The sequence below is a fragment of the Schistocerca gregaria genome, chromosome 3 (genome assembly GCF_023897955.1).
Source record: "Schistocerca gregaria isolate iqSchGreg1 chromosome 3, iqSchGreg1.2, whole genome shotgun sequence".
NCBI classification, from domain to species: domain Eukaryota; kingdom Metazoa; phylum Arthropoda; class Insecta; order Orthoptera; family Acrididae; genus Schistocerca; species Schistocerca gregaria.
Genome location: NC_064922.1, coordinates 195087901 through 195107565, shown reverse-complemented (window position 1 = coordinate 195107565; position 19665 = coordinate 195087901). Strand labels below are relative to the sequence as shown.

At 44.8% G+C, this 19665-nt stretch overlaps 1 protein-coding gene across 1 annotated transcript in view; it reads left to right on the top strand.

The window, feature by feature from the left end:
- Window positions 1–19665, top strand: part of LOC126356125 (spondin-1) — a 192035-nt gene that overhangs the window by 15583 nt on the left and 156787 nt on the right. The window lies entirely within an intron of this gene.

Here is a 19665-nt window from a genome sequence, read left to right as displayed (position 1 = left end):
CGTGTCGTCTTCAGCGATGAGAGTCGCTTCTGCCTTGGTGCCAATGATGGTCGTATGCGTGTTTGGCGCCGTGCAGGTGAGCGCCACAATCAGGACTCCATACGACCGAGGCACACAGGGCCAACACCCGGCATCATGGTGTGGGGAGCGATCTCCTACACTGGCCGTACACCTCTGGTGATCGTCGAGGGGACACTGAATAGTGCACGGTACATCCAAACCGTCATCGAACCTATCGTTCTACCATTCCTAGACCAGCAAAGGAACTTGCTGTTCCAACAGGACAATGCACGTCCGCATGTATCCCGTGCCACCCAACGTGCTCTAGAAGGTGTAAGTCAACTACCCTGGCCAGCTAGATCTCCGGATATGTCCCCCCATTGAGCATGTTTGGGACTGGATGAAGCGTCGTCTCACGCGGTCTGCACGTCCAGCACGAACGCTGGTCCAACTGAGGCGCCAGGTGGAAATGGCATGGCAAGCCGTTCCACAGGACTACATCCAGCATCTCTACGATCGTCTCCATGGGAGAATAGCAGCCTGCATTGCTGCGAAAGGTGGATATACACTGTACTAGTGCCGACATTGTGCATGCTCTGTTGCCTGTGTCTATGTGCCTGTGGTTCTGTCAGTGTGATCATGTGATGTATCTGACCCCAGGAATGTGTCAATAAAGTTTCCCCTTCCTGGGACAATGAATTCACTGTGTTCTTATTTCAATTTCCAGGAGTGTATAAACGTAGGCTTGCCTTTCCTTGACCTATCTTCTAAGAGAAGTAGGATCAGCATTGCGTTGCGTGCTCCTACGTTTCTCCCCATTCTTCTATAAATGATTCGTGTTAATATTTTGCAGTCATGACTTACCAAACGTCTTATCGGGCGGTAATATTCACACATGTCAGCACCTTCTTGGTTTGGAATTGGAATGTCTGTTACATCTCGCGCACGACGTGGAATAGTTTTTACATGGCTGGCTCTCCGAGGGAAACCTCTAGTTCAGACGGAATGTCATCTATTCCAGCCACCTTGATTTGACTTAGGTCTTTCAGCGCTCTGCCAAATTCTTCTCGCAATTTTTTATTTCATCTTCATCTATGCCTCCTTTCCGTTACATAATACTGCCTAGAAGTTCCTCTCGCTTGCGTAGCCCGTCTATGTTCTCGTTCTAGGTTTCAATTTTCCCATCTTCGCTTAGAACTGGTTTTCCATCTGAGCTCTAGATAGTCATGCAGCTGCTTCTCTTTTCTCCAAAGGATCTTTAATGTTCCCTTGCTTATAAAAGTGACTAGATCCTTCATTTGCCCTCTGACCAGTCCCGCTCAGCCATTTTGCACTTGCTGTCAATTCCTTTTTAGACGTCCGTATTCCCTTTAGCTGATTCACTTGTCGCATTTTTTATATTTGCTCCTTTCTTGAATTAAATCTGGTATCTCCTGTGATAAGAATTTCCGTCAGGGCTTGTCTTATTACCTATTTCATCCTCTGCTGCCTTCATTACTCCACCTGTCAAAGCTACCAATTCATCTTCTACTGTATTCTTTTCCCGTGTTTCATTCAGTGGTTGCCTAAGACATCCTCTGAAACTTTCAACAATCTCTGGTTCTTTCAACTCATCTGTACCCCATCTCTTTGATTTCACACCTAATTGCATTTTTTTCCAGTTGTAATCTACAATTCATAACCAATAACTTGTGACTAGAGTCCACGTTTGACCCTGCAAATGTCTTACATTTTAAAATCTGTTCCGAAATCTGAGTTACGCTTAAGGTACTGTAGCTTTTTAATTTTATTTAGCTACACGTAACCTAATAATGTTCATTGTACGAAATCTCTCGTGGCGTAGTAAATCCACTTTAATACAGCTGTGGTGGTTCCTGTTAATAACGTCAAATTGGGATAAAGTGTATTATATTCTTGGATATGCAAGTGATTAGCATTAACGAGGAGAACACGGCAAGTACCATCACCCGATTTGACAAGAACTTCGCTCAGTGGAAGAAGAGTCAAAATAAGTGAAAATGTGTCTCGACTTATCCGTAGATACTCGCCCGTTTCTGAAACAACGAAAGTCAAAGTTTTCAACGTACTTTCGACGCATTTCGTGTGCCTTTTACTCGTGACATCATCAGATGACATTGTGGCTCAGTGGTTAGTGTCGCGGTTTCTTAATTTTGCATTCCGTGTCCGAAAACCGCGTATTGTTTTTGTTTAATTTATTATATTTTATTTTCATTGTTTTACCTATGTCCGTAGAAGATTACTACACGGATGTTTCCTATCAAAGCAGGGGATACAAGGGCGTTACATTAACTGTAGACTTACAACTGGATTTCACAACGTGTCACACATTTATTATAAAAGTGTATATGTGTGTGTTGTATGTTTAGGGGTTATAATCTTTTTAAATTCTGATTTTCTGATATTTCATCCTCATACCAATTCTTATATAAATTTTTATATTGTATCTATGTTTATTCTTCAGCAAGATTTGGTGTATTCGGTTGATTGATACCAATCCTAGAAACATTTGAAACACAGATATAGCGAACACCATGAGCATTGCGCGAAGGCAAGTTTGCCACTGTGACATTTCTTTGTATGTATCTCACTCGAGAAAGAAACGTTGTTAACATTGGTGAACATGTAGCACGTTGTCAATAATTTCGCTACAAATCATGTATAATGGATCACTTTTCCGAAAACTGGCGGTTGGAATTGATTATGAATCACACTACAGGAATTTCATCGACATACAATTAGTAGACGAATAAGGACAATGTTATATCAATATACACTAGAAAACATTCGTCTGGTACTCTCCTGCAGACAAGGATATATAAATGAAAAACAAAAATAAAAGTAATAGTCGGGTTTCGAAGAAGGGGCGCAAACCACTCTGCCACCATTTCGTCTGAGGATATCGCGCCGTGAAGGAAACACAAAGTACCTCGAAAATATTTCGAAAACATTGTCAATTTTTCAGGAACAGTCGAGTATCTACGGATAAGGCAACACATGTGTTCGCTTATTTTGACTCCTCTTCCACTGAGCGAAGTTTCTCGGAAGCTAGGTTATGGCGCTTGACGTGTTCTCCTTGTAGGTAGGTAGAAGTAACGTCATTTACATTTTGTGAACATTAATGTCACTGACAAACTGCAGAGATAGGTTCCTGACTTGGAAATGGAGGAACAAAGGTCCTGTGAACATGTGTCTGGAAACCCATCTTTGCCACGGTAGATGGCGCTGACGGACGAACGTTCCTCCGACCACGTACCGTGTGTTCCGGGCGTATTGCCGGCTGTGTGATTGACGCTGCGACCTGTAAGCAGCAGAATGTTCCGGTACTCATGTCGGTATCAAGCCGAGATGGTGTTTGTGTACGACCTAGCAGATGGAAACGGTCGAGAGGCAGCACTGCTATACCAAACCACGGAATCTCACAGACACCAACCATATCACACAACGTTTCAAGCGCTTTTTGGGCATCTGTGTGATTAAGTGTCCTTTCAGACAGACGAACAGGGAGGCGGCAGACAGTGCATACGCCATATTTGGAGGACCGGGTTCTACTGAATATTGAGACGAACCCTAGTACAAGCTCCAGACAACTGGCCCGACAACATGGTGTTCAAATGGTTCTGAGCACTATGGGACTTCACATCCCATGTCATCACTTCCCTAGACTTAGAGCTACTTAAACCCAACTAACATAAGGACATCACGCACATCCATGCCCGAGGCAGGATTCGAGCCTGCGACCGTAGCAGCAGCGCGGATCCGGACCCAAGCTCCTAGAACCGCTCGGCCACAGAGGCCGGTGCCAACATGGTGTAAGCCAGAGTAAGATTATGTGTATCCTGCATGACAACTGCTACCACGGAGGCCACTTAGAACATATGTTGTGACGTGGGTGCATTGCAACTCTGTAATGTGTTCCCGGACGATTTGTTGTCATTGCACGCACACCATCCATTTTCGGGCGCATGGTCTTCTAAGCTTTTTTTCCTCATTTTCAGTCAGGAGTCTGTCACTGCAGTTTGCCGGATTTGTTAATGTTCACCCTCTATATGGAAAGATTACGCAGAAGATTTCTCATTCAGAAATCATATTTGAATGTTGCTTGTTAGTGAGAAGATAGTGTAGTGCCACGTGTAAGAGAGAAAAACTTGTACGAGCAGGTCTCGGAATTCTACGGTGACAAGATCATGGCCTATCGAACTGCTGTTTATCCTTCAACGATATGCTTACGTTAGTGGGGATACCACGAGTGTAATGTGAATGTGAGATGAATAGCCGGACGAAGTGGCAGATCGGGACTAGGAGCTACAGTCTGGAACCGCGCGAGCGCTACGGTCGCAGGTTCGAATCCTGCCTCGGGCATGGATGTGTGTGATGTCCTTAGGTTAGTTAAGTTGAATTAGCTCTAACTTCTAGGCGACTTACGACCTCAGAAGTTAAGTCGCATAGTGCTCAGAGCCATTTGAACCATTTTTTTTTATGAATACGTTCTGGGCCACACTCAACGTTATGCAGGATATCAGCGGCCCCGCCCTACTTTCGCGTGGGAGGGATGGTATTTTGTTCGCTCAGATGTGCAGAGTCGCACAAAAGAAATTTGTGGTAAGTTCTATGGGACCAAACTACTGAGGTCATCGGTCCCAAAGTTTACACACTACTTAATCTAACTTAAACTAACTTATGGTAAGGACAAGACGCACACGCATGCCCGAGGGAGGACTCGAACATCCGACGGAGAGAGCCGCGCGAACCGTGACAAGTCGCCCCAGACCGCCCAGCTACACCGCGCGGCACGTACCTTGAGTCAGCAACGAGTTTGTCCGCAGTAAGACAAGTGTCCACTGGCACAATGAGACGATGTTTAGGAGCACTAGGGAGTGTCAGCACGGCGACCATTGCTGCGGCTTTACTCAACGCGGCAGCAGAGGGAGGCGGGACGACGGTAGTGCGACCAACGGCAACACCGGACACAGTTGAGGCGCCATTGTCGTCTTTTCAGACGAGTTCGGGTCCAGCCTACAGCATCACGATGGATTTAGGATTGTGTGGAGGCTCCTAGCAGAACTAGCGTTGGCAGACTGCATTCATCATTGTCAGGCAAGCTAAGCACTTGGCGTGACGGTAACTGATGCCACTGGGTACGCAACACGTACGACCCTTATTTGGACAGCCAGTAATTTGATCAGCAGCCTTTATGTATCTGACTTGTTAAGGCTAGTGGCTGTTCTGTGTCTTCGTCTCCGTCACATTATCTTCCAACAAGATAACGCAAGGCCACCTGTTACCCGTGTTGTCCTGATCTATCTCGATAAACAGCGTTTGTGACCAGTGGCCTGGCCAGCACGTTCTCCACCCACTGTAAACATCTGGTTACGGGCCAGTGAGAGAATGGCACGCCACCATTCGCCAGCCACCATGATCGCTGAACTCTGGTGTAGAGTTGAAGCAGTACAGCATGATGTACCTGTATCTGTCACCCAACCTGAGTCTGACTCGATGCAAAGCCGAAGGCATTGCTGCTGATGAAGGTCGCTTCTTTGTACACTAAATTTCACACCGTGCAGACTTCCAAATACGCTGCCTGACAATAAAAAGAGAAGCATCCAGAAGACATGGTGGGAGTGATTTGAAATGGAATGACCATATAACATTAATCGTCGGTAAAGCAGATGCCATACTGAGATTCATTGGAAGAATCCCAAGGAAATACAATCCGAAAACAAAGGAAATAGGTTACAGTACACTTGTTCGCCCACTGCTTGAATACTGTTCACCAGTGTGGGATCCGTACCAGATAGGGGTGATAGAAGAGATAGAGAAGATCCAACGGAGAGCAGCGCGCTTCGTTATAGGATCATTTAGTAATCGCGAAAGCGTTACGGAGATGATAGATAAACTCCAGCGGAAGACTCTGCAAGAAAGACGCTTAGTAGCCCGGTACGGGCTTTTGTTGAAGTTTGTTGAAGTTTCGAGAACATACCTTCACCGAGGAGTCAAACATTATATTGCTCCCTCCTACGTATATCTCGCGAAGAGACCATGAGAATAAAATCAGAGATATTAGAGCCCACACAGAGGCATACCGGCAACCTTTCTTTCCACGAATAATAAGAGACTGGAATAGATGAGAGAACGGATAGAGGTACTCAAAATACCCTGCGCCACGCACCGTCAGGTGTCTTGCGGAGTATGGATGTAGATGTAGATATCAGTGTAACGCAGTACACATGCACAGCTATCGCGCCTATGTAAATTATTATGGCTGCAATTCTCTCTGACAGGTAGAATGACCACCGAAGTACTTTATTGTTGTTCGAGTTTTCTGCTTTAATCATGCCTTGTAGGCTATGTAAGGAGGGTGAAAGGCACAACAAGTGGAGTGATTACTGTGTAGGATCCAGAGATGGTGTGTACTCCTTCGAAACAGTGTTACCAACACCTGACAGAGTTAGAAAGGGGCCTCAGTGAGGGATCCATTTGGCCGTCTGGTCAGATCGTGCAATATTCACATTTGTTGGGCATTAGCATGAGATGGAGTCCCAACGTCGCACTCCATGGGAACATGAAGGCAGCCGTCATCAGGGACCCGCTCGAGCACAACTGCCCACCATGAGGGAGGACTTTCATATTGTGCAGCAAAGTTCTGTGTCATCCTGCGCCACTAAGCAGAGACTAACATTAACCGGACTACAGAATTACCGTCCCATGTGTAGTCTGCATTAATACCACAATATACTCGGCTGTGGCTGGAGTAGTGTCATGGTCGGGAAACTTGGACTGTTGGTGAATGGCGTCGTTTACGAATTATGGTTCTTCACTAACCTGAATTACCATCATCAGCAAGTATGGCGGCAACTTGCGATGAGGTCTCATTTTCCAATGTTTTGGAGAGGCACAGCGGTAGTCCTCCTGGCTTGGGGTGCCATATGTTAGGACTTTAGGTGATAGCAGCTAGTGACTGAGTGAACTGTGACAGTACAACTTACGTCACTGACATCCTGGGACTTCATGTTTTGCCCCTCGCCCAACTGTATTGTGGTGCCATTTTTCAACAGGACAATGCTCGTCTTCACATGGTACGTATCTCTGCGTACAGTCTGCGTGATGTTGATGTTCTCCCATCGCCAGTTAGATCCCCAGATCTGTGTGGTACCAGCTGAGATGTCAACGCCAACCCAGTGCAAGTACGTGGTGGGGCAATTGAAAGTGGCCCAGATGAGTGGTACGATTGGACGTGAATGTATGCATATAGGTACAACCCATGACACTCACTCCACGTGTACGCCACCCACGTGATCCATATTGGCTCAGAGCGTAGTGCGGGCTGTCAGTGTAAGTGGAACAGTGTAGAGAGGAAGATGGTACTCACAGTGGAACACAGGGTGTACGTTGTGATTAACTACGTGTCAACAAAGTCGCGTAAAGGGTGTGGTCACTTGTTTGTTGAGAAGATAAATGGTGTCAAAGTCCAGAAAAGAGTGCCACGCAACGCTTAATCAGACAGGATCTGTTTTGAACAAGTCAAAATACATTTCGAAACGTGCCAGCACACCAGAAAATGTGGATGCAGTTCGGCATAAAATGCTTCACAGTCCTACCGAATCAACCCGAAGCCTGTCGCAAGAGACCGGCATATCACGTCGATCAGACGGACGAATATCCCACCTGCAGCTGTACATGTAACCCCACTGAGAGTGTGTTGGTCATGCATAAAAACTATCAGATGCTCCTCAGCACCTCCAGCATCCTGAGATAACAATGAATGACTCGGACATGGATTTTTTTTCTTTTATGTCTGATGAAGACTGGTTTCACGTGAGTGGTTATGTCAACTCACAGAATCAAAGGTTGTAGGCAGCGGGAAATGCTCATAACTTCCGCGAAATACCACTGCACGATCAGAAGATTGGGGTTTGGTGTGCTGTGTCTGCACGCCACATTATTGGTCCCATTTTCTTTGATCGGAAGCTGACTTCGGCGCTTTATATTGGCAACATTTTGAAACCATTTGTGGCAGCATTAACGGAGGAGGAAAAGACTGCAATTACTTCTATCAGGATGGAGCAACTGCCCATAGAGCCAGCCGAACCTTGGAGCACATTCATACAATTTTCAGGCCTGACAGAGTTGTTAGCAGAGGTCATTCTGGTCGTGGCACTACCTGGCCATCCAGATCACATTATCTGACAGTGGGGGATTTCTTTGTGTCGGAAGCCTTCAAGTGTAAGGTGATCGCAACAACCCTCGTAGTCTCCAAGAACTGTAGCAGAATATTTCGGATGAGATTGCAGCAATTCCAGCCGCCCAACTTCGATCCACCTTCAGTAACGTGCTGACCAGGGCCCAAAAGTGCCAAGAGATCAATGGTGGTCACTTTCAACATCTGCTATAATCAGGTTAGTATTGTATTTGCTTTCCTCTGCCGTGTTTCTTTGTACCCTGGGACTCTGTTCGCCGGACCTTTTTTATTTGCCCCCAGTCTGTATCCGGATATCAAATAAAACATGCAAGAGATTTGGGGCATCTTGTCTCAGAAAAGGATACAGGTGCTGTATGACACCCTTCCCAGTGATTCAGCGCTCAGTGCTTGCATCTAGGCAAAACGGGGTGCAGCATCATAGTGATAAATGGGCTCATACAGTCAAGTAAATTTGACTCGACTTTGTAATGACTGAAGTAAATAACATACTCTGTCAGATCGTGAAGTTTCATATTTCGTTTCCTCCTCCTCCCTCTGGGTGCTTCACATTCTTTTTTTTTTTTTCAGTTGACAGGCTGTGTATTTTCTACCTAATGCACTACAAAGGGTGGTCAGAAAGATTCTGAAAAGCTCATAAGGGAATTTCTGAGTAGGTTGTGTTGAGAAATAACTGTTAAGGAAAATATCAATATGTCGCGCCGTTTCCGGGGTAATTAGCATTGAAATTTGCCGATCAGACTGTTGCGCGCGCATATTCAAGCGGCCCGCCAGATACGGTTAGTGTCAGTTATTCTCATGGCGTAGATGACAGCGCATGATACTACTCAGCCCTTTGGCTCCGATCCGACGCTTACTGTCGCCCCACGTCTAGTTTTTATATCGCTCTCTTGTTGGGTTTTAGGAAACCAAATGAAGACCGCGGAAGTGACCGAGCGGTTCTTGGCGCTACAGTCTGGAACGGCGCGACCGCTACGGTCACAGGTTCGAATCCTGCCTCGGACATGGATGTGAGTGATGTCCTTAGATTAGTTAGGTTTAAGTAGTTCTAAGTTCTAGGTGACTTTTTTTTTTTTTTTTTTTTTTTTTAAGAACAAGTTTGGCGACGTCGTCTTGGCAAGCCTCTTCTACTTACGCGCGGAACGGCCTGATTAGGTAACGTCAATGCTAAATAACTCGTAAACGGCGCAACGTACCGAATTTTTATCTTGATAATTATTTCTCAACACAATCTGCCCTAAAACACTCTTACAAGCTGTCCACAATATGAGAAATCCGGCCATTTACTATTTTTCCTAGTGTTTCAGTTTTAATAAACAGCGATGTAACTCGGACGAGCCTCTTTTTTGTACTACAATAACTTCCTTGCAGTGCCGCAGCTGTCCTTTTGGAAGCGGCTCCACGCTGGCAACAGTGACACGGAGCGCGGACAAAGGCTTGTTGCCCTGGCCAGCACCGCCTGCGTTATCTGCCCGCCTCCTACGCGCCACGCCGCTCCATCCGGTACTTCGTAGCTCTGCCTCCTCACAGCTCACTTCTGTGCCTCCGGACGATCGCGCTCATGTTTCCACGTTCTTCGTTGCTACACATGCTTCCCATAATGTTCCAAGATAGCGCTGATCACGACCAGTAATCTCTGTAGTCTTCACACAGACTGCCCCTAATGTCTTATGCAGATGTTGGTGACAATCGTTTATCATCCACACATCATGGTCTTCAGCTTTTCGCATCCAAGTTCGTCCTCCTGTCCTTTTTTTTCCAATCCATACTCAGTGAGTTTCCCTTTTCTTTCTTTCGACTTGCTAAATTCCGAACCCGACCACATTGCAGGTACAAAGCAATCACTTGTTAGTGTTTTTTTTTTTCAGTGACCAATGCTCGTTGGCCAACCCGTAAGTTTTGTCTCCGCATTTAACGTTTCAGTTCCATACGTTATAGACCTGCCATTTAAAGTACGTTGGAAATTTCCTTCTGAATATAGCATTCAGATTCTCAAATGAACTTTGAGGTATTTTTAGCCTCATATTTCTTGAAGTGTCGGTCGACTTTTATTCTCAGTTTTTCTAAGTACACAAATTCGTTTACTGTTCTTGTAACGTCATCATTAATATTTGCTACTTTCCTATCACCGCAGCACTCATACCAGGCAGAGGGAAAAAATGACCAGATGCGAGTAGGAATCGCACACTGAGGGTTTCGTACAAACTTAGTTATGTGGGTGTTGAACAATCGCACATACAGCTAGACGGATAACAAAGTGATCCTATAAGGCAATGTTTTCCAGCCTGTGGGTCGCGACCCCCTGTGGGGTCGCAAAGCCCTGCTCAGGGGGTCGCGATCGCAGCAGAAAAGAAACTTGTTCATTTTATGCTAGTTCAGAGCGAAGCGCGAAGACAGTAATCATGTCTGTACTTGCTGGCTTACTCGGGCAACTGATCGTAGTGACCGAAAACGCGCGACTATGCCCCCCGTCTCTACCGCGGCAAAGAATATAATTACATCCGCCCACAGAGCACTGCGACCTCTTTTCATATTCCACTTGATTCGTCGAGCAGTATAGTATCAATAGAAAGAAAGTTAAATACGTTGCCTTTGAAATGGCTGACATACTTTTATTATGGTTCTGGGGATCGCCAGAGTATTTTTGCTTGGAAAGGGGTCGCGTATTCAAAAAGGTTGTAAAACACTGCTATAAGGGTTCCGTTTTTCCCGATTGAAGTCCGGAACACTACAAATTTATAAATTTTTTTATTGTTTCAAAAGTAATCGCCATAACCGTTAGCACATTTTTATCCCACTGTGAGGCAGGACGGTCAGTACCTTCATCGAAAAATGTTTGCGGTTGCCTGCGGAATCATGACTGTACCCAGGCGGCACCTCTTCGTTCGAAGCAAATTGACGGCCACGAGTATCTTCCTTCAGGGCTCCAGAAATACGTAAATCGCTTGAGGAGAGATGGAGACCGTATGGAGGATGTGTAAGGGCAGCGTAATGGAAACAATAGACACGCCAGCTCGGAAAAAATGATTATTGCATTTTTCTTTGACTGTAGGGCTCCGTTGCTCATTTCTGGAGCACAGCGCAGCAGTTAACGCACAGCATTAGGTAGATAAAAAAAATGGTTCAAATGGCTCTAAGCACTATGAGATTTAACATCTGTGGTCATCAGTCCCCTAGGCTTAGAATTACTTAAACCTATCTAACCTAAGGACATCACACACATCCATGCCCGAGGCAAGATTCGAACCTGCTACCGTAGGAGCAGCGCGGTTCCGGGCTGTAACGCCCAGAACCGTTCGGCCACAGCGGCCGGCATTAGGTGGACACTTTGCAGGTCTTTTAAGTCCAATCTCCTAGGAATCGCGCCATGTTTCTGTTGCAGGATAATGCCCTCCACATGTTGCCAAGGTTGTTTCGACTGCACTGCAGAATTTCGCTGGGAAGCCTTACACATCCTCCATAGAGTCCCGATCTTTCCTCATCCGCCACGCGGGATAGCCGCGCGGTCCGAGGCGACTTGTCACGGTCCGCGCGGCTTCCCCTTCGGAGGTTCGAGTCCTCCCTCGGGCATGGGTGTGCGTGTTGTCCTTAGCGTAAGTTAGTTTAAGTTGGATTAAGTAGTGTGTAAGCTTAGGGACTGATGACCTGAGCAGTTTGGTCCCATAAGATCTTACCACAAATTTCCAAATTTCTGCTCATGTGGTTTCCATATTTTTGAAACCTTAAGGAAAGACATTCGTAGCTGTCGATCTGTTTCGGTCTAAGAGGTACACGATTGAGTACAACCATGGTACCGTAGGCAGCCGCAAACATTTTTCCATGGAAGCAATGACCGCCTTGTCTCACAGTGGGATAAATGTATTAACAGTTAAGGCGATTACTTTTGAAAATATAATGATTTACTAATTTTTTGCCATCTGTCTCGTTTTATTTGACTGCCCCTTATATTTTCCTGTCGACACACTAATCTACAAATACACATGTACTCCGCAAACCACCGTAAGGTGTATGGCGGAGAGTATTTCTGGTACCATTGCCATATTCCCCGTTCTTTATTCCAAAAAATGTTCAAATGGCTCTGAGCACTACGGTACTTGACATCTGAGGTCATCAGTCTCCTAGAACTTAGAACTACTTAAACCTAACTAACCTAAGGACATCACACACATCCATGCCCGAGGCACGATTCGAACCTGCGATCGTAGCGGCGAACTGTGGCTAGGTCAGGCAACAGAGTAGAGTGCGGCTGCATGCGCAAGTGGTTCAGAGCACACAAACTGTTGAACATAGGGCTCCGCAGCTTATTCTCCATAAAATGTTACCGTGTTGGCCCAAGGACTTTGTCAGCTACTATTATCGTGGGCGAGGGATCATCAGGATTGAATTGTAGATCAACGTAAACATGTCGCCCGGACGGATGAATCACGTTTCTTGTCACACCAGGTCGAAGGTAGAGTGTGGATGCGTCGTCATCGAAACGAAGTTCTGCCGCGTCAAGGAGGTGGGCCGGTGGGAAGCAGGTTTACGAGGCGCATTCAATAAATAGTGCAACACATTTTTTTACGGCCGATTTCGCTTGAACAAATGCGAAATTTGTTTTTGGACATCGTGGAATATTTCCGATTGAGACCCTTTAGTTTCAGGAATTGCTGTTAGGTGGTGCCCAAAAATGTAGCGTTCAAAATAGCATCCGTGACGGTAGTGCGTTCCAGGCAGAGAACTGACATTAAGGTTCTTTTGGCGGGAAACTAGAGTATCGCAAATTTTCATAGCCGCTTGCTGACTGGTTAGAGAGACCTGGCAGTGAACAAAAGTACTGAGGCATATGTCATCATCGCAACAATTTCGCGCAAACCTGTCCGATCTGCCGAATGCTTGCCGAACACCAGCTGTGACTCCCGCTATTTTGGAACGTGCGGGGACTCTCATTAGAGGTGATTGACGGGTCACAGTCAACCACCTACTCCATAACAATGCAAGGGCTCACACAAGTCCGCGCAACCGAGAGGAGCAAACAAAACCTCATCCACCCTACAGCACGGACCTCATGCCTGCCGAAATTCATCTTTTTGGCCCAATGAAAGATGGACGTGATGGGGACGTTGTTGATGCAGCGAAATGTTGGCTCCGACATCGACCAGTAGAGTGGTATTGTAGCGCCCTATGCGCCAGCCTCCACGCTCGCGCGAAGTGCAGTGCTCTGCAGTGGAACTGCTGTCTCTTGAGTGCATAGGAAGTGAGTCGCTATCCAGTACTTCCGCACCTGGCCACCAGGAGCGTTGCGTTGCGCGTGCGATTCGTTTCTCCAAGTGCACGGTTACTCTTATATTTATCTCTGTTTTTCTCTTCGACTACTCTCTGCACCGTCCTACGAAGTTTTCTAGTGTCATTTCTGACTCATATTGTAATTATGTAAGGAGGCTAACGATTCAATTTAATTATCCTTGAATTACAACGTGGAGAGTAGCCTTACGTCTTGGCATTAATAAATTCTGTTCTTCCTTTCTTTACTTTATTCTACTAAGTATAGAACACGTCAAGCAAGGGTCGGGCAGCAATTCCGTGCAAGAACCGACCATACAGTGACGGAATACAGGTCCTCCCAGTAACGTGGCGTAAGACGTCGCTTTTCACGAAGATTACCTCAAAAATACGGTTTTGTAGCCAAACGAATAGGGAATAATATGGCGTATTGGAATCCTGAATAAAATCAACCTGCTTTCAGAAGAAAATGTACAGCATTACTTTTCGAACTCCCCTCGTATACTACAGGAGACATTCACCTCACCTTGATTGGTATTGTCGTAGTAATCAGAGGCACCATGACAACTCTGGAATACGAGAACATTATTGCGGACAACTTGTATCTTTTCATGTTTGATGTCTTCCTCGACAGCGATGGCGTCTTTCGGCGGGATAACAGTCCGTGTCACTAGGTCAGAATCGTGCTACAGTTATCTGCGAGTCATGTTACTCCTGGTTACTGAATCCATCTGATCTGAAACCGACGTAACACATCTCGGACCCCAGTGATGAAACAATAATATTAGACTGGTGGTAGTAATATCTCGACTCTGGGACGCTTTAACGTCGCGTGTAACACGTAGCACTGACGAACTGCGAGCCGCCTTTTCAGCAATGTGTACCAATGCCCTATTTTTATTTTATTTTTTTAAAGAAAAGAGGCTCATTAGTTTACATCTATATAAAATGTGAAGCTCACTTATAATAACATTTTATTTCGCTAATTTAAGCTCTGGCTTGCTTCTTACGATTGATAATGTTCTCTATCACAAAACTGAAACGAGTGGACTACTGTGAAACAGATTATGTGACCAGGGTATTCTTACTCTTGTTTTCGCTAGTTAGGAAATGTACGCTCACCACTTTCCAGATTGTTACCATCCATCGAATTACAAGCAAGCGGAACTGATAGTTGCCTGTCTTTTAGTGCCTGACATGTACAAATAGTCTCACGATTGATTACGGCTCACTTTAAAAAGTAAAATGGGTCATATTACATATGAAGTTTAGACATCGGGATAGTATAAAATATCGAGTCATTATCCATAGGACTGTGTTGCAGGAATAAAACGCCGCGAGCCATCGACCTCGAGAGCCTGACTACGTCGTGGTTCGTGATTGAAACTGGAATCATGTCATTGCGATATTCAGCGGGAATAAATCAGGACATTGTTGTATCTCAGTGCGCTGACCGTCACGGAAATGCATTGATCGGTCATAAATGAAACTACTGTAAAGGCGCACAGGCTGAAGAACAAATCACGTGAAAGGAAAATGAAAACAGGTTCGCAAAAACAGCACTAACCATAATTCAAACTAAACGATTGTCCTGTTTCGTGTTAGCTATTTTGTTGCCTATGACATCCTGATACCCTGATATCTGTTGAGTCACAAAAACTTTATGTGACTTGGTATTCTTAGGGTATGAATCTAACTCAGCATGTACAGGATGTATCATAATTAACAGAGAAAACCTACGCTGGTGAAAGTATACAATAATAGGAGAAACTCTTCAGTAAACGTGAAACAAGCGAGTCATTTGGAAAAACTGTAAATGTGTGGTTACGAACTGCTGTTCACTTCAGTATGTAATTCCGCTCAAGTTAGAGTAAATGCATTCGAAATGTAAACTTTGCAGTTAAGTCCCCATCTGATTTGGCTAAAATTTCATAGTCGTTGTTGGTGGTTGTGGAGTGTGGTAGATGCATAATGGGGCACAAGAACATTTGCTGCTTATATGACGATGGTCGATTGGAAAGTATTTTTCCGCACAAACGGCTTATCATTTGACGCCCCCTTTTCCATCGTATACTTTCGCCCATATTAGTTTTCGCTACTAATTGTAATACACGCTGCATAAAAATCTTGCACTTCAGCACATATTCGTCAGCCTCATCTTGGTGCCCCAAACAGCCGCTGCTAACTGTTATATGTCCTGCATAGACATCTTACAACTGATCTGATAGTTACATTTTCCTAGAGACGTGCTGAGTCTCAGCTTTATTTTCGATAAGGATAGAAGCTGAAGTAATGGATTTCGGAATAGGGTAATCTGTGTAGTTAACTTAGCCATAATGCCAGGGTGTGTAGTTGATATCACATTTGCCTGGTAAGCAGAACCGAGTTCAAGTATCGGCCTTGGTACAAATTTTAATTCAACAATGCAGCTTCTACTGTTATCGAATCTTACGATTGTTGTGTTTTTGGCGCCTGTCTCACCTTGGGCCGCAAGCGACAGATGTGTCGCTGGAGGATTAAGCCGGCGCAGTACGTGGCATACTAACGCTTTGGACTTCTTAAAGTGGTGGAGTATGTGAGTAAACTCCCACGTCTTTAACGATACGACTTACGTGAGAGTGTCAGTCTACTTTCCTTGCTGGTTAGCTTGCTTCTCCAACCTCCTTTTCTCTTCTTCTCCGAAGTATATTTGCTAGGAACAGGAATTTCTCGAGATTCTTTCTACTTACAAAAATTAAGCAGGCGTACGCACTTTCTTTTGTTTCACTCAACGACGTATGTTTGAACATCAAACTTTTACAAATCTCAGTGTCCACGTAAACAAATACTATCAAGTAAGTCTCTTCGCGTCTCCTAAGGTTAGAAACAAATTAGATTTACATATAAGGTAAGGTTGGCTTGATAACCTTGTCCTTTCTACATATGAAACACAATACACGTCTTACCCTCTCCATATCCAAAACGAACATTAATTAACAATATTTCAACTGTTCTTTTTTCCACTAGAATAGTCAAAGTTATAAAACACCACAGAATACATAAACATTCCTTGTTCTTTCACTACGGCTTCCATGGCGCGACCGGCAAACACTTGTCGGTGGCGCTCGACCGTCGCGTCTTCAGTTGTTTCATGATAAACTTCAAACCTGCACACAGACATTCGCTGTAAATAGGCTCTCTCAGACTTATATTTAAAATATCGTGTGTTCGAGACGGTGGAAGGCCGAGTAGTTCTATAATTTACGCGGAAATTCTCGAAACACAACAACATCTAACGCGTCAGTTTGTTCCACGATGTATAGGTCAATCAGAGTGTGTACCTCGGCATTCAAGATCTCCTAACCTCAATCCTCTAGTTTTTGTTCTGTCTAAGTAAAGTATACACCTCTCACGTTCATACGGCTGAAGAACTGAAGCAGCGAATTGTGCAGCCTTGTCAATATTTACTAGTTGACGCAGTGGTGTGTAGAAGAATTTGTCACGCGTTGAAGATACGAGTGGACTATTGCATCCAGTTGGGAAGACGGCACAGGAACACATCCTTTAACAATCATTAGTGTACAGTGAATTATAACACCTTACTTTATGAAGAAGCATTGTACCCAAGGCCATGTTTCATACTGAAGTTGGTGGCGACGTAACCACACATCGACTGTTACCTGGGAAACGTTGCATATCCATGTTGACTGGAACGTTTTTGCTTTGGTTTCTTAGATTCTTTCTTTAACAAAAAAAAAAATGGTTCAAATGGCTCTGAGCACTATGGGACTCAACTGCTGTGGTCATCAGTCCCCTAGAACTTAGAACTACTTAAACCTAACTAACCTAAGGACATCACACACATCCATGCCCGAGGCAGGATTCGAACCTGCGACCGTAGCAGTCGTTTCTTTAACAGACACTAGTGTACAGTGAGTTATAACACCTTACTTTTTGAAGAAGCATTGTATATCTTTTTAAGGTAGGGCGCGGGTAAGTTTCAGCGTAATTAGATGCGCAATCAATCGAAATTTTTACATTTCATATACATTGGTTGTACCTAAGGCAATGTTTCATACTGAAGTTGGTGGCGACGTAACCACACATTGACTGTTACCTGGGAAACGTTGCATATCCTTGTTGCTTTGGTTTCTTATATAAGGTGATTACAGCTAATGTTCCAATTTCAAAACGCTGTAAGAAGAAACCGCTGCTCAGAATGACGTCAAATTTGAATCGTATGTCGACGAAGAAGTGGGAAACGCAGTGGGAAGAAAAAAATTAACGAAAATTTCACCGCTGGATGGCGTTGTAAGCCCCATAACGTAAATGGGTTCAGGTACAAGTGGCAAAGGAATCGCAATTCGATAGCTATGGTCAGAGTTACACATCAAACCAGCCGTATTCGCACAGTTTGGCATTCAACAGTTGCTGCACTGATAATTAGGTAAGCCCATCCACCATGGCCACGTCATACCATATCGAGTGGGAAAAATCAGTTTTCAATCGTCCTGAGACCAAAAGCCACATTAAATCAACAATGAAATCGGTTTCTAATTGTCCTGAGACCAAACACTGCATTAAAAGGAGAAATAAAGCCGGTTTGTAACTGTCGTGAGATTGGAGCAAGACGTCTTCAATATGCGGTCCACCATTTTCTGCCACATGTTAAAATCGAGGAACGGCGTGTTCCACAAGAGACCGGAGTGTCTCAGGGGTCACTTTCAGAACGCGTTGCGCAATGCGTGCCTTGAATTCATCTACATTTGTTATGGTGTCCGCAGGACGACGTCTCGTGCCAAAGTTTGTACCTCACGACGGCACCACAAAAAGACAGTCGCTGACAGACGATCAACGAACCTCAGACGTCGTCGCAGACGCCCCCCCCCCCCCCCCCCCCCCCTGTTTCCTTACGCCACCTCAGCCGGGAAGTTATTTATGTCCGACCGACGTGCCGCTCGGCCAGTCTCTTGTCAGCGATCACTTGTAGTCATCGTCGCATAACAAATCCGGCTACATGCTAGTAGAACAGTTATCCTGAACTTCATATCTCATTCAGCAATGAAAGAAGTGCTAAACGTCGTAAGTGTCAGCGACAGTATGAAATACACGTCATCTGTGACGACAATAATTGTTTCCAGAGTTAAATATTTGGCCAGACTGAGGTTTTAATAAATTACTATTAATTTGTGTGCGTGTTGTAATATCTTCTCGACCACTTCCTGAAGTAATCCAGACTTGCTAAGTACATCACATTTGTAGTCGGAGCACTGAAGTCAGCATTTTTAAGATAACTCGACAGCCAGAAGTCACACGGAGTAAGGTCACGTGTTCTGGACGGTCAGGCTCCAGGGAAATGACGGCTCATAATTCTAGGATTTCCGAAATATCCCCACAGCAGGTACTTTACTAGCTGTGCAACTAGGACTGTTGATATTTTTAAAAATATCGAGAGACCAGTACATCGATGTTTAAAAATTATTTTGTAATCGAGTGTCGATATGCAGAAAAAAATTATCGATGATTCGCCGGAAAAAGTGTCAACGTACTGGCGAAAAAATAAAAAATGTGGGTTGCTCATTGTAAATGTACTGCCAGTTTTAGAGCTGCATATTTAAGTATAGACTTGTTGTTGTTGTTGTGGTCTTCAGTCCTGAGACTGATTTGATGCAGCTCTCCATGCTACTCTATCCTGTGCATGCTTCTTCATCTCCCAGTACCTACTGCAACCTACATCCTTCTGAATCTGCTTAGTGTATTCATCTCTTGGTCTCCCTCTATGATTTTTACCCTCCACGCTGTCCTCCAATGCAAAATTGTGATCTCTTGATAAGTATAGACTTATGATTAGATATTCTGTACACCAACAAGTTAGCAGCCTGCTTATCCCACTTAGAGCAAGAACAGAAAGAAAAACGATGCACGTTCATTCTTGGCGATAACCACTTTGCTAACAATGGTAACTGCATGTAAGTGGTACAATAAAAGGTGTCCGAAGCGTCCGTCGTTCGGTTTCGTGACATATCGGATTTGTATGGAACAGTTCACGTCGAATTCCTTGTTTTTTTTTTTTTTTTCATTTCTGCGAACGTCAGCGAATTAGCAGTCGCAGTGACAAAATTGCGTGGTGAAATTAAACGTTGCAGTTTCTGTTGGTAGCGCCGACCGCCGATTACGTCAGCATTTCCTTCACACGTCTCTGCCCACCG